Below are 16,642 nucleotides of genomic sequence, written 5' to 3' on the forward strand. Positions count from 1 at the left end.
AAGACCACTATAAGGAGAAAAATCCTGGAATGTTTTCATCAAAAACTTTAATTTCTTTTCGAATGAAGAAAGAAAGACATGGACATCTTGGATGACATGGGAGTGAGTAAATTATCAGGAAAAGTTTATTTAAAAGTGAACTAATCCTTTAATATTATGACTTATGAGTGATGGATTATGATCTATGAGTGATGTGTTTGTGCTATTAATCACTGTTGTCAACACTGATTACATTACATGAATGAAAATAATGTAAATAAACAAATCTACAGTAACTACACATAAGTTTAATCTATTTTATTTGTCCATTAGTACTGTTAATAAAATAAGTATTGGTTAAGAAGTGAGTTAACACATCATCAACATGTGAATGTAGATTTGAGCACATAAATCTCAGAGGAAACTTGAATCTTATCTGATGTTACAGGGACAGATGATCACGTGTGTTTATCCAGCAGAGGAATGATGCCATCAAAGGCTTTGAGTGAGGATACTACAGAAATGAATACAAAGTTTATTTAATTCGAAAGTCTAGTTTTTTTTAAATGATTGTAATTTAAAGTTATTACAGCACTTTTCTGGCTCTTGATGTCTGTATGTTTGCTGCAGAGCTTTTATGGAGCAGGACCTGCAAGGAAAGCTGACGGTGGCATTTGTTAGAAAAAAAAGAGGAAAACCCTAAACAAAATATAAAGTAAGATCATTTTGTTATTTCTAATACACAAATCAAATGACACTGCTGTTAAAATGACTGCTTTTGTATTATATTTGTGCTTTATTGTAGGATGTGAATGTCCTCAGACTGGTGTGAGCGCTGAGGATGGAGAGCCACAGCAGATCTTGGGAATGGTTCAGTGTCATGGACGAGATCCTCCATCACTCCTCCTTTCAAGTGACTCGATCAAGGACACACTGGAGGAGACGCTGCAGAGATCGAACCAGCAACCTTCTGCTGACCAGCTCAGTGGTTTAGACCACCACACCACAAATGTAATGAAGCTACGACAAAAATTAGCAAGTAATTGTAAAAATATGAAATGAAATATGTAAGAAACTGAATGCTGACATGAATTAATTGTAAAATGTTTTAATCTGCTGATGGAGAGCACATGAATGTTTGCAGCAGCAGATTGTCCCACACATCTTCTCCCACTCCTGCTTCAAGGTTGAGGGGTTCAGGGGTCCATCTTCATCATCTTCCTCATCCTCTGGATCAACGATGTCCCCATTGAGAAGAGCAGCAGTGAGGGACATGATGGATGAAGGTGTTCATCAGCTGCTTCATCAGAATAAAGCTGCAGAATCGGCACAGCTGTGTTGAGATGACAACAGGACTGTAAATACCTGATTGTTAGATCAATACATTTGAATAAAGCTTTGTTTTGTGTGTTGTTGACTTGTATATGCATTTATTTGTCATTATTACTTTTATTAATTCTTTACTTATTTATTAATTATGCTATTACCAGTAAATGTATATATTTTTATTAAGCAATGAATTAATGCATGAATTGACTGTAAATGGAGATGTATTCACATCAGCAGTATTTGTCTAGTGTGTGTTCATGCACAGCTGTCATATAACTAAACATTACATTTTGCTTGTTTTATTAAAGAAGTAAAATGAAAAGTAATATAATTAAGTTTTGGTCAGCATTTATCATCATTATTGTGTGTAAGTGTTGGGGTGTGTTAAAAAAGCAGTTCATTCTGGTGTTACTACTTATAAAATCAGTCTTCTCCAAAGATGAGAACTTCGAGCAGCTGTCTGATGTTTCCTCTGTGCAGACATCACTAACACTGAGGAAAACCGCACTAAGTAGGGTTCAATTACTGGTGCTGGTAGGTGTTGGTGCACCTGTCACTCATATCTTTATTTTTATTGCAGGATCTACAATTACATACAAGATCAGGGAAAATACCATAGTGTATCTTTACAAAGAACAATAATAATGACAAAAAAACAAATATGGGTTTGTATACATTATAGTTTGCGATTATATACACAGACAAGCATGATGACAAGATTAAATATTTTGAATACATCATAATGCATAAAAGTTATTTATTTGTTTTTAATTTATAAGCCTGAGGGATGAAACTAAAGCTAATTCAACAAGAAAAAGAGGAAAACAAATGAGATTTATGCCACCTTTGCTTGTGGATGGACATTTTTGCATATAAAATAAAGAAATTAACAATATATTCACGCGAATTTGGGTTTTTGTAACAAAAAATAAATCACATCAGTAGTTAAAAATATAAGAACTTTAAATTAACCCGAATATATATTTATTGTACTACAGTTACAAAGTTACTGGCAGCTGTTTCTTCAACAAGACCACAAAATAAGCAAGTTTGATCAATATCAAGATATTTACAGATAGAAGAATTAACCTGTCACTCATATCTTTTCAGTTGTTGCGCTTGCGATAACGTCGTAGGTCTCCTCCGTCAGTTTCATGATGGAATGACTGCTAGGGTGACAATAGGAGGGCAACAGTCTAGCCCTTTCCCTGTACGCACAGGGGTAAGGCAGGGATGTGTACTGGCACCAGTGCTTTTTAACATCTTCCTCATTTGTGTCACCCAGCTTCTCCACAAGGAAATTCAAGACAACAGCGGAGTGACAGTAGTGTACAGGCTGGATGGTAACCTCTTTAATATCAGGAGATTGCAATCAACCACCAAACTGCACAGAGTGAGGATACTTGAGCTGCAGTATGCAGATGACTGTGCTCTCGTATCTCACTCTCCACAAGGCCTCCAGTCTGTCCTAGATGCAGCAGTGAGGGCATATAGCAGGATGGGGCTGAACATCAATACCGCCAAAACAGTGGTAATCTGCCAGTGGAGTGCCAACATCCCACCCGCACCACCCATCTTCTATGCTGTAGACGAAAAACTATCAATTGTGCCTTCATTCAAATACCTGGGGAGTATTATCTCTGAAAATAATAGCATTGACAATGAGGTCCAGAACAGAATCAAACAAGCATCAGCTGCCTTTGGGAGACTCCGGCGGCGGGTTTTTCAGAACAAGAACCTTCATCTCAACACAAAAATATGCGTCTACCAAGCAGTCTGCATCACCACCCTCCTCTACAGTTGTGAAGCATGGGTTACTTACAGCCGCCACATCAAGTCCCTGGAACACTTCCACATTTGTTGCCTCCAGCGCATCCTGGGAATCACTTGGTGTGATAGAGTGCCTCACACTGAGATCCTGAGGAGAACAGGCTGCAAGAGTATTGAGGCCACAATCACCCAGCACCAATTGCGCTGGCTGGGGCATGTCATAAGAATGCCCTACAACCGTCTGCCCCGCAGAGTGCTATATGGCCAGCTACAACTAGGCCAGCGCTCTGCTGGAGGCCAGAAGAATCGCTTTAAAGACCAAATGGAAACAATGCTTAAGAGGTGCAAAATAAAACCTGGGGACTTGGAGAGCATGGCTACTGACCGTAACATCTGGCGGCAGCTGTGTCTAGATGGAACCCAAGCACTGGAGGAGGAAAGGATAGTTAGGAGACAACAACGAAGGCTCAGGAGAAACACACCCATAAATACCAGTAACACCAATAGCATGTATATATGCCCCACTTGCAAGAGAACCTGTGGATCCAGGATTGGATTATTCAGCCATCAGAAAACTCACCGTTAAAAGACAGAAGTGGACGTCATCATCGGATTCGATGGACAACCGCAAGCAAGCAAGCAAGGTCACATGATAACGTCAACATTGCGGATTATTCTCGGATCTCGCATACTCAACGAGACTTGGCTGTTAAGTACCTACTCTTTTAGCGCTCGTTAAGTAAGTACTTAATGAAATTAAGTACCTACTCATTGAGTAGGCGGTTTCGGACGCAGCCAGTCAAAAGTAAGTACTTTTTGTTCACGGAAAGAGTACATACTTTTAGGGCGTAGTATAAGTAGGCGAATTGGAACGCAGCAAAAGTGTGCACGTGAGACGCGACGTTCCTGGACGCGGACGCGCGCATCGACGCAGGCAGGCAGGCTGGCTCTCTGTCCTGCTCCTCCGTGGCGATGATGGCGTGCGGTAAAAAAAATCATAACAAACGAATTTGAAAGTGGGGGGGACACAAAGGGGATTTTAAAAAGTGGGGGGGACATGTCCCCCCTGTCCCCAGTGGAAATTACGCCCCTGATTCTATCTAATGAAATCTGAAGTAAACGTGTATTACTGTGATCAAAAATAAATGGGGCCAAACGCGATAGAATATAAAGGTTTGTGTCTCGTTATTCTATTAATAACTACCGACTGATCTTGCATTTCTATCAGAAATTAAGAATTATTAGTGTCATTGTAAATTGTGGTGCAAATATCTAAGCTTTCTAATACTTCAAATCTCAAGGTTAAATCAGAAGATTTTTTGTAAAAATGTTTCTGTAACAGCTGTCAAAAAATAGTATATAGCTCCACTGTGGTTTTTAACAAGATTAAAAAATATATATACTTTTCACAAATATTTTTTAAGCATTGTTTGTACCATATTTGTCACTGTTTTAAGTTTAATATATAAAAATTATCTGGTAAAATAGTTGGATTTCAATGCACTTCTGTGATTGTAGACAATGCATGACTTTTATTTTGGAGTTACGACATGACGTCATAAGACTGCGCAGCGCTCCTGCATCTGCTGTGATTCTGCTGAATAAAGGTTTGTTTTAAGAATTTAAGCTGTTTAAATCGACAGAAACCGTTTTGTAGTTTTAATAATTTTACCAGCAATGTTAAAATGGTTTATTTACTATTTAGTAACATTGTGATTCTTTATCTAACTGTAATGAAGGATATTTGTGTGAGTAAAGCTCATATCCACTGATGAGAAACAGTAAACCTGCATCTCATTTCTCTCTCTCTATCATAAATCAGTTTATCATGAACACGAGTTCAGTCTCTGGAGAGTAATGATGGAGAAACTGAACTTTTCAACTCCGAGTCAATTGGATCAAACACTTTGAGAAATGATTCAGTGAATCACGACACGTGCTGCTCCAACAGTGAACATGAACGAGAACAACAAACACTAACAAACTAACTAGGCTAATCATGTTTTCATCAAAGAGTAATCATCTAAATATAATCTATAGTTCATTTAATACCATATGAGAATCATAAATGCCTGAAATATGAAGTTTATTAATTTGTAGTGTTAGTTTTGAGTGTTTTTTTTAGTCCAACAGGTCATTGAAGACTTTTAACTCTGTTAATTATTCTGTACTTACAGATGGAGTTTAATAAAGAGGAGATTGAAGAAACATTCAGTGTGAAACATGAAGATATTGAGGAACAAACAGGTTGGTTTTATTCTCACAGCTGAACTCAGTCATTTGATCATTTTTAAAGGTCCCCTAGAACATGTTTTTAAAAGATGTAATATAAGTCTAAAGTGTCTCCTGAATGTGTCTGTGAAGTTTCAGCTCAAAATACCCCATAGTTGTTTTTTTTTATTAATTTTTTTAACTGCCTATTTTGGGGCATCATTAACAATGCACTGATTTACACTCGACTCCGCCCCCTGCCAATCGCATCTTCCCTGCCACACGAGCTCTGGACTATATTACAGCGCATTTACAAAGTTCACACAGCTAATATAACCCTCAAATGGATCTTTACAAGATGTTCGTCATGCACGCTGAATGCACGCTTCGAATTATGTGAGTAAATGATTTATTTTGGATGTTTATATTTGATTCTCTATGAGTTTGAGGCTGTGCTCCGTGGCTAACGGCTAATGCTACACTGTTGGAGAGATTTATAAAGAATGAAGTTGTGTTTATGAAATATACAGACTGCAAGTGTTTAAAAATGAAAATAGCGACGGCTCTTGTCTCCGTGAATACAGTAAGAAACGATGGTAACTTTAACCACATTTAACAGTACATTAGCAACATGTTAACAAACATTTAGAAAGACCGTTTACAAATATCACTAAAAATATTGTAGGGGCTGTGGACGAACCAGACAATTGAACCATTCATATGACTCTTTTTAAACATAATCCTAACTCAGAATCAAGTTTCGACTCCAGCTCGTCTGCAGAGCACATCAAGGCTGATTAATTTTATGACACGCTTCCTGATAAGTGACAAACAAATGGTCACCCAGGAAGATAAGGTCCCTTTGATCACCATCAAAGGAACAGAGAAAACAATGCAGGCACCTCTAAAAAACCCAAACCTCACAGAAAACTCAACAGAGACTGTTATACAACTAAAACTGCATCAAAATTGTCGCAAACAATTTTAAATGGACTTATCAAACATCTTATAACTACATACAGTTTACATTATGTGTTCACAAATAGTTATGCTTTAAAACACCCAGCAATTCATGTAAATGTGTTAATTCTTGACTGAATGAATGAAAGTATGCTTTATTTTGTCTCTTTTCCCACCCTTTTCTATATCCTGACTTGAATGAAATCTGTTAAAAATGTATTGTATTCCATTTAATAGAAATTCTGTTAAAATGACACACTCTGCTGAAGCAGAAACGGGATATAACACTTATGTTTTATTGGGGGCAGAGAAAAAGCCCTTTTGAAACAGGACAATATCTGATTGGCCAAGCCCCGCTGAGGTGTGAAAAACATCTAAGTTTAAAGAGTCAAACTGCAAAAGAAACACACAAGAAGGACAAGTTTTTGGTAGATATAGTTTTGTTGTTGTCGTAAGCAGAACCCCGGAGTAACAAAAGGAATAGACAAGCCGCTCATTCAAGCCATTCAAGTTTCACTCACTTTTCTTTTCTTTTACTTAATTTTCTTTTCCGATTAAAGTCTCATGTTCTAAGTATTACCGCAAAGTTCAACCAACGACTTTTGCCGTTTCAACTCCAGTGACAAAGAGACTTTTCTTTCATCGTGTCACACGGACCCTGGACAAATCATTGACTCGGGAAGCCCTTCTCTGCACGACGAGGGAGATTCACATAAGTCAACAAGCAAGTAACTCCAGATGAAAACTGAACTGGTGCATTTTAATTTAATGATTCATGGTTCGTTCGGGTCTTTGAAAGGCATTGATAAGAATTCTGTTAATCATATCACTCTCTCTCTCTCTTAAAACTCTTTCTCTCTCATTTCCTTCTCACTGCAATGCGAATGAATGTGTGTGTGTGTGTGTGCGTGTATTTGTCTTAGATTAGTTTGTGTTAGAATAAATAAAATCTCTTATAGATTTTAAAAGAAAGTGTCTCGTATTATGTGCTTCTATGATTTAATGTCTTAAACTGTCGATTCAAGTTACCCGCTCTAATCAGAAGAGCTTACGGCTCAAGCAAATGAACGCTGGACGAATCAGTTGCTCGGTCGCAAAATTACAACTCTTTGTAATTCCCTGATAAATTATTTCATTTGAGCTAATTTTACTTCCTAGGGTGTGTAACTCCCTACAATATCATGATATCATGTCAGTTATTATTGCTCCATCTGCCCTTTTTTGCTATTGTCCTCGCTTGCTTACCTAGTCTGTTGATTCTGCTGTGCACATCCAGACGTTCTGCCCTTTCTAATGGCTTGAATATGAGCTGGCAATGGCATATGCAAATATTGGGGGCGGAGCCCCCGACTGTTACGTAACAGTCGGTGTTATGTTGAGATTCGCCTGTTCTTCGGAGGTCGTTTAAACAAATGAGATTTATATAAGGAGGAGGAAACAATGGAGTTTGAGACTCACTGCATGTCTTTTCCATGTACTGAACTCTTGTTATTTAACTATGCCGAGGTAAATTCAATTTTTGAATCAAGGGCACCTTAAAAATGTTCAGCTCTACATAGAGAATATACTGAAGTATAATCTTACAGATAATATTAAAGAATCCATTCATTCCAGTATAATATCATTCAGGTATAAATTCCTTGATCATGAAATGGTTTAAATAACGTTTGCAGATGCTGAATGAATTTCCAGTTTCAAATGATTAATAAACAGCAGCACAAACTCTGTGAAATCAGCAGCTCTTCCGGCGCACTCAGTGTCTGAATTCACTCAGTCATTTCATTCAAGTGGACTTACTGTAGAGCAAGAGTTAGGGTTTGATTTAGGGCTGGTTACTTGTAATTAAAAGGTTAGTTCACCCAAAAATTCTGTAATTTATTACTTACCCTCATGCCGTTCCACACCCCTAAGACAACTTTAAAATTCAGTGTTTCCATTAAATGTGACCCCAAACCACAAAACCAGTCGCACGGGTATATTTGTATAATAGCCAACAATACACTATATGATGTATGTATTTCAAAATTATGTAATATTAAGTAAAGATCATGTTCTATTAAGATATTTTGTCCATTATTTTAGTCCGTTATATTGAAACAAACCAGTCTAGACTTTGAGCATGTGAACTTTCTACTGAAGCTGAAACGTCAAGATATGACGTGATATATTCTTTAAAAACATACAAATAACATAATAATCACTCCAAAATTTAAAAATATACAATCTTCTCCACTTTACTGCAAACTTCACTTGATCTTGTGTTTCCAGTGTCTTACATTCACATGTATGAAAGGAAGTCAGTGGAAGGAGAAGTCTGCTGTGAACGGCCCTTAATAATTACACAGTTTTTAGGAAAATAAATTAAATATCAACCTAAAAGTTGATGTCAAAATATGGCTGTTAATATCACATTAGATCATTTTTTTATTGATCAAATATATTACTCACAATATTTCAGAGCAATGTTTTCTTTATTTTCTTAATATTATTTATGAATTATTAAGAATTATTTAAGGGAAGGTGGCAGAGCAGCGATTTGGGAAATTCTGTAGCCAGAAGACGTCCATTCAGTGCTGATTGTCTGAATTCAGTAAATCTTGATGTAAAAACATTTGAAATTGGAGTCAGATTAAACAAGCAGCTAAAGTAAAATTGAGACTAAATTCTAAAATTAAGTGAACTTCACAGGAGCGCTGAACAGACGTACACACATTATACCTTCACCAGACCACTGGATTCTGTCGCTGGAACGACAGCTGGTCCTTTACGATCGGAAGATTAATGTTAAAGTTTCAGGGACATATGCAACTAATTTATGCAAATGCATCAAAATGATCGTAATGTTTTGTAGCAGTTGTCTGTCATAACAAGTCTCAATTTTATCACCTTTAACTTCATATTTCTCAAATTATTTTGATTCACTGAAAGTGAAATTACTTTTTTCTCTTTCATTTCAGACCCGATGGAAGTGAAGGAGGAGAGTGAAGAACTGAGTGAAGTGGAGGAGGAACATCATGACAAACCTGGAGAAAAACCTTTGAGTTGCTCAAAGACTAAAAAGACATTTTTAAAGAAAAGAAGAGCCAAGAAATCTACAACCTGCACTCAGTGTGGAAAGAGTTTGTCAACCAAACAACATCTTGAGATTCACATGAGAGTTCATACTGGAGAGAAGCCGTTCACATGTGATCAGTGTGGGAAGAGTTTCACACAAAAAGGACATCTTAAGAGTCATATGAAAGTTCACACTGGAGAGAAGCCACACACATGTGATCAATGTGACAAAATGTTTCTCTCGGCATCAGCCCTGAAGAGACACCTGAGAGTTCATACAAATGAGAAGCCACATTCATGTTCTGTGTGTGGAAAGAGTTTTTCACTGCTGTCATATTTACAAGAACATGAGAAAATTCATACTGGTGTGAGAGAGTACATGTGCTTTGAGTGTGAGAAAACTTTTATTTCAGCAAACCAATTAAAACTGCACCAGAGAATTCACACTGGAGAAAAACCTTACAAGTGTTCACAGTGTGACAAAAGATTCAGTGATTCGTCAAATCTGAAAACACATGAGCGGATCCACACTGGAGAAAAACCTTACAAGTGTTCACACTGTGACAACAGATTCAGTCAGTCATTACATCTAAAAAGACATGAGAGGATCCACACTGGAGAGAAACCTTACAAGTGTTCACATTGTGACAACAGATTCAGTCAGTTAGCTCATCTGAAAACACATGAGAGGATCCACACTGGAGAAAAACCTTACAAGTGTTCACACTGTGACAAGATATTCAGTGATTCATCACATCTGAAAACACATGAGAGGATCCACACTGGAGAAAAACCTTATAAGTGTTCACAGTGTGACAAGAGATTCAGTCAGTCAGAACATCTGAAAACACATGAGAGGATCCACACTGGAGAAAAACCTCACAAGTGTTCACAGTGTGACAAGAGATTCAGTGATTCATCACATCTGAAAACACATGAGAGGATCCACACTGGAGAAAAACCTCACAAGTGTTCACACTGTGACAAGAGATTCAATCAGTCATCAACTCTGAAATCGCATGAGAGGATCCACACTGGAGAAAAACCTTACAAGTGTTCACACTGTGACAAGAGATTCAATCAGTCATCAACTCTGAAATCACATGAGAGGACCCACACTGGAGAAAAACCTTAGAAGTGTTCACACTGTGACAAGAGATTCAGACGGTCAGAACATCTGAAAACACAGAGTATCCACAGCAGAGAGAAGCCGCACACGTGTGATCAGTGTGGAAAGAGTTTCTCTTTTAAAAGTCACCTTAAGATACACATGAAGATCCATGCAGTGGAGATACCACATCACCACAGTCTGAAATGAAGTAGTTCATTTATATGAGCTGAACAAAAATCTCTTCTGTGTAAGTTAGCCACAGCCAAATCTCTCCTCTCCAGCTATAGTTGAAGTAAAATACAGTTAAAGTATTTAATCCAGTTCCATCCAGTTGAGGATCGTATTCATCACGCCGATATGGACGGTTTGTTGAGGAACTGTGGCACTGGCTGTCGTGTCGATGAGGCCTTCACAATGGATGATAGTCGACTCGATCTCTGGATGATACATCAGGGCTGCATTGTGGTCCTGTTGGGGCGCTGGCCCAGATCCGGTTGACTACGATAAACCTCGGGATAAACAGAAAGACTAATTAGCTTAGATGCCATTCTTCTTCTGATGTAGTTTCGTCAGGGTGCGAAGAAATATAGCAAATGATGATACAATCACTGATGATACTATAGAGAAATGTAGTATCATCAGCGTAACAGTGAAAACTAACACCATGCTTCCTTATGATATCTCCCAAGGGTAACATGTACAGAGTGAAAAGCCACGGTCCTAGTACTGAGCATTGCTGTACTCCATGTTGAACTTGTGATCGATATGACATCTGTAAGACTAATGCTGGACTGTCTGGACCAAGAAAGGGCTACTCTTTGAGAAAACAAAGGAAATTAACATTTGAAGTCTCTCTTGCAAAATTAGCATCCCCATTTGAGAAGCAATCACGCAACTATCACGAGTCGATCACACCTCAGCAATGCCTTAATCTACATGTCCTTTCCTCTCCCCCCATCTCTTCTCTCTACATGCAGAAATGACCTGAAATTCACCCAAAATCTATATGGTTTAATGTGAACAGTTATCATACAACTGTATACATGTTTGGTGTCATTTGAAATGTCTCAGTGCGACTGGTACAAAGGTCACATTCCCATAGAAGTAAACCAGAAGGTAATAGAGGTTTAAACATTTTAGAGATATTTTGCTCTCTGTAATGGGTGTGTCCACCTCCACAGGGTCTTTCATGCAAATGGCCTTCTGTTCCCAAAAATGTGTAAACTGCTCAGTCTGGGACCCTGATTAATGCAAATTCCAATTGTGAAGTCATGTTTCCATTTGAAAGAAGTTTCTGTCTTGGAGGCTCAGGGCTCGATCCTGTGATCAGATCAGATCAGGCCACATTGCTGAGTGTCCAGGATACTCAGCAATGTGTATTTTTCTAATGTCAGGTATGCATCTTTTACTCTGTTTCTGAGCATTTGATGTTTTGTATTGATCATCTTTATATTGATTATGTAATTGGCATGATACATTTACCTGACCAATAAATTGCTACATTTGGCTTTATTCTGACTTACTCTGAAATGATTGACTTCAGTAGATTACGATGTATCCGTTGTTTCCACAAATCTACGACCAGGGTTAAGTGCATACTAGATCTCGGATTGTATGGAGCATGGGGCACATCTGGTGAGATTTTAGATTTCTGACTAACTGCTTGACTTTAACTAAGTTGTTATGCAATCGCATTCACTATATGGGGCTAGACAACGGTGTACTGGTCATATCCTACCATTGCCTCTGCTTTAATTAAGTTGTTATATAGTTATATTTGTTACGTGTGTTGGTAGAGAGATGAGGCGGATACGGATTTCCACAATAACAGACAGTACTTTAATTAACAAAGGCAGAGTTCACACAACATACACTAGACACAACAGAGAATGGACGAGGTGTGAATGGAGTGAGTGCAATATAAATGGGAGTGCTGACAATAGAGTCCAGGTGCAGGTGATCCGTGATGATGGGGAGATGACGAGGGAAGTGAGTGCAGGTGTGGAGAACAGGAGGATGATGGGAAATGGAGTCCAGGGGAACAAGGGATCTGTGACAATATTAACTATATGGGGCCAGATAAATTACTATCGAGGGGCAACATTACCTCATAGTACTGGTCATAACCCCTGATTATTGTCGGAGCTCTAAGTTGTTATATAGGTGATTGTATGGGGCTACATGGGTACCTTTTAACAATAGCAAGCATTGGCAGCATTGTTAAATTGCTTTAGCCATAACCTCTGGTTATTGATCAGACTGGCGAGTTTGTGATCGTGGGCCTGCATAACAGCTGGTGCGAGGACCCTGTGCGACTCTGAGAACCGAATGAACGAGCACAATCAAAGTTAAGAGTTAAATAGAATAATCAAATGCCCAGATAAATTATCGTATAAATTGTCAATTAACAATTGCATTCTAACCTAAATTCGAGGTCATAATAAAATGGAGTCAGATAAACATTTAATTGGAATTAAACTACTTAGCCACACTGAAAAGACGGAACGCGCAAGAAACATTCCCCGTCCTGTGGGAAACCGCCATTGGGCCGATTGGGCGGGCCTTACACATCTCTTTGAGATATTTACAACTACAAACTGATAACGGTCAGATAAGAATGATTTGAACCATGACAGTGCAATTCCACTAATGCCAACATAATTTTCGAGTCTATTTAAAAGAATATTGTGATCAATAGTGTCAAATGCAGCACTAAGATCCAGTAACGCTTATCATCAGATCGTGGTTGTATCTCTCTATAACAGCTAATCATTAGTAACTCTAATGAGAGCAGTCTCAGTACTATGGTACGGTCTAAATCCTGACTGGAAATTCTCACAGATATTATTTCTTTCTAAAATAGTAAAATATTTGTGATGATTCTGCCTTTTCTAGTATTTTTGACAGAAAAGTGAGATTTGAGATTGGCCTGTAATTGACTAATTCTCCAGGATCAAGTTGAGGTTTAGTAATAGCCAGCTTAAATTTTTTTGGTACATATCCTAGTGATAAAGACAATCTATGATCTGACCTCTGGAAGCATCTCTTTCAATTGCTTATTCGGTATAGGGTCTAACATACATGTTGTTGATTTTGATGATTTAACAAGATTAGACAATTCTTCCTCTTCTAAAGCAGTGAATGAATGTAATTTTTCCTCAGGGACACTACAATGCAATGTCTGACGCGATACTGTAGTAGACGGTTGTATGGTTGTAATTTTCTCTAATATTGTCAATTTTGCAAGTAAAGAAGTTCATAAAGTCATTGCTGTGCTCTTTGGAAACATCATAAGTTGAAGCTTTATTTCTTGTTAATTTAGCCACTAATCAAATTAATACCTAGGGTTGTGCTTATTCTATTCTAAAGGTTTAGAGTTTAAAAGTTTCTTTTTAAACGTTTTTAAGGCCTTTCTGTACTCAATCATTCTCTCCACGAAATGCGAAATACTTCTAGTTTTGTTTTCTTACAGCTGCGCTCCAATTTTCTGGCTGCTACCCTTAGGGCCTGAGTGTGCTCATTGTACCACAATGTTGGATTAATTTCTTTATTCTTTTTTAAGCGCAAAGGAGCAACTGAATCTAATGTGCTGGAAAAAACAGAGGCAATAGTTTCTGTTGCAACATTGAGGTCTTCTAAGCTGTCTGGTATATTAATGCGATGAAACTGATCAGGAAGATTATTTATAAAGTGATCTTTAGCGGTAGAACTGATGGTTCTACCATAATTATGGCAGGGAGGCAGTTTAGCCGCCTTGACTAAATGTAGTATACACAAGACTTGATAATGATCTGAGATGTCGTCACTCTTCTGCAGAATTTCAACGTCATCAATATCAATTCCATGGGAAAATATTAAATCTAAAGTATGATTACGACAATGAGTGGGTCCTGACACATGTTGTCTAACTTCAATTGAGTTTAGAATATCTGTAAATGCCAATCCCAATGCGTCTTTTTATTATCTACATGGATATTAAAATCACCAACAACAAGGACTTTATCTGCAGCTAGAACTAATTCTGATAGAAAATCAGCAAATTCTTTAATAAAGTCTGTATGGTGTCCTGGTGGCCTGTATACAGTAGCCAGCACAAATGTCAACTTACATGATGTTACATAAAGTACCATGACTTTGAAGGAATTATATTTGAAAGACTTTTGACTAATACTGTAAGTATTACTATAAATTACAGCAACACCTCCCCCTTTGCCTTTCTGATGAGGATTGTGTAGATAATCGTAACCTTGAGGGCTAGACTCATTTAAAGTAATGTAATCATCCGGTTTTAGCCAAGTTTGTCAAACATTTTAGAGTATTTACTATTAGCATTAGCCAGCACTTATAAATTTGCTTTTATGTCAGGTGCTCTGGCTCCTGGTAAACATGTGACTATGGTGGCTGGCAGTGATGGGAATAACGGCGTTATAAATAAACGCCGTTACTTTTTTCAGTAACGAGTAATCAAACGAATTACTTTTTCTCCCGTTATAATGCCGTTACTGTTACTGGCAAAAAAAATGCAGCGTTACTATAATTGAGCTCACTGAAGCGGTTTTCATCCGAGTAGGCTCTCTCAGCCATAGGACCTGCAAAGTTTTTTCTCTGGTGTGCGCTGCGGATAGCCATACACAAATATAATTTTAAACTAATAATAATAAACGATGCTCTGTGTGTATGTGTCTGTGAGCATGCAAGCGGAACGCGAGCTCAAGCCAGAATACCCTTTGTGACGTGCAGGATACCTATATGTGAAATAAGTTTTCTAGTCGACTAGTAGTTATTAATTTAAGCCGTTAGTTGACTAATCACATTTATAATAATTTAATTTCTTAAATACTGGAGCAAATAAACCATAATAATGCGTTTATGTAATAAAGGCTATATAGAACTCAAGCGCATGCATAAAGCTTGCCATAAAAACACGGCAAAAGTAATAATTATGAATGTGACCAAAACAGCAAGGAGACATTTTAATTGTTTATTAATAAAGTAATGTTTTCTTAATCAGTGTCGGCTGTGAAGATGAAGTTGACATTGCTGACTCTCATCTGCTCATTGTGGGCGCGCCTTGAGAGAGAATGCACATTTCTTTCGGTTTAGTTTACATAATCAGAGTAGCCTATTTCTTTTCGTTTTTAGATATTTCAAGCTTTCTATAGATATATTTCTCATGTATGTGAGGCAAGCAGCCGCTGAGTTTCGATTTATTTAGCCTATAAGTTGCGCTCCAGTTCACGCACCAGTGATCGCGTCCGCGCCTGCCATGATTATATTGTCTGCTATATTTGCTTCTTATTTATTAAATCCAGGCAATTGGTTGATGAAATATTGATTAAAATTAAGATACAATTTTTACAAAACGAAATTCACTTTAAAGAAAGGCTTTCTACAAAACAAAACTTAATGAAGTGTTTAAAATCATGTCTGACCCACTCCATGTCTCCCGATTGCGCATCTTATGATGCTTCTTACTCATGCTGTTCACTTTTCATAACCAAGTAAATTAATTTAAAACATAACATAGGACTATTTAAACATAAATATGAAACTACATTTTCTTTAATGGCTACCAACACCTATTGTAGAGTACAGAGAAATTTCATAAGCAAGAGCGCATCATGTCACGAGTCGGATCAAGAATAACTTATTCTTAGACTTAAATTTAATATTGGGGGCATTCAAGTTATTTGACATATTTTTTTTTAAAAAGTAACGCAATAGTTACTTTCCCTGGTAATTAGTTACTTTTAAAATGATGTAACTCAGTTACTAATGCCGTTACTATTTGTGAGAAGTAATTAGTAACTATAACTAATTACTTTTTTAAAGTAACGTGCCCAACACTGGTGGCTGGTGTCTCTATTTTCATGTTTCCATGATGACCAGGATGAAGTCTTGTGGAAGATGAACATCTGATATGGGCCACATTTAAAGGTCGTCTGAACAGCCTCACCCAAAAAACACAACAAAAACTTATTTTGAGTGGAAAATCAGCTGCAATGTGAATATAGCCTTAATTGCACACAGATACTCTCTGGTGCCATAAGTATGATGAAAGTTTTTTTTTGTTGTTGTTACAACAGGGGCCGTATGTATAGAGCAGAGTCAAATTTTAGTGTTAAGTATGTCAAAATACACTAAATACAGCATTAACATCCTGGGTATATCCTATCAGCCCAATGTTACATACCAAAGAGGTCAGATTTATAGATGTGTATTTTACAA

At 37.5% G+C, this 16,642-nt stretch overlaps 2 pseudogenes; one reads left to right on the top strand and one right to left on the bottom strand.

Moving 5' to 3' along the window:
* The window catches only part of LOC137006355 (zinc finger protein 845-like), a 72,102-nt pseudogene extending 60,352 nt beyond the window's left edge, over positions 1-11,750 (top strand).
* The window catches only part of LOC137007702 (uncharacterized), a 1,237,067-nt pseudogene that overhangs the window by 600,570 nt on the left and 619,855 nt on the right, over positions 1-16,642 (bottom strand).

This window comes from Chanodichthys erythropterus, chromosome 3 (genome assembly GCF_024489055.1).
Source record: "Chanodichthys erythropterus isolate Z2021 chromosome 3, ASM2448905v1, whole genome shotgun sequence".
NCBI classification, from domain to species: domain Eukaryota; kingdom Metazoa; phylum Chordata; class Actinopteri; order Cypriniformes; family Xenocyprididae; genus Chanodichthys; species Chanodichthys erythropterus.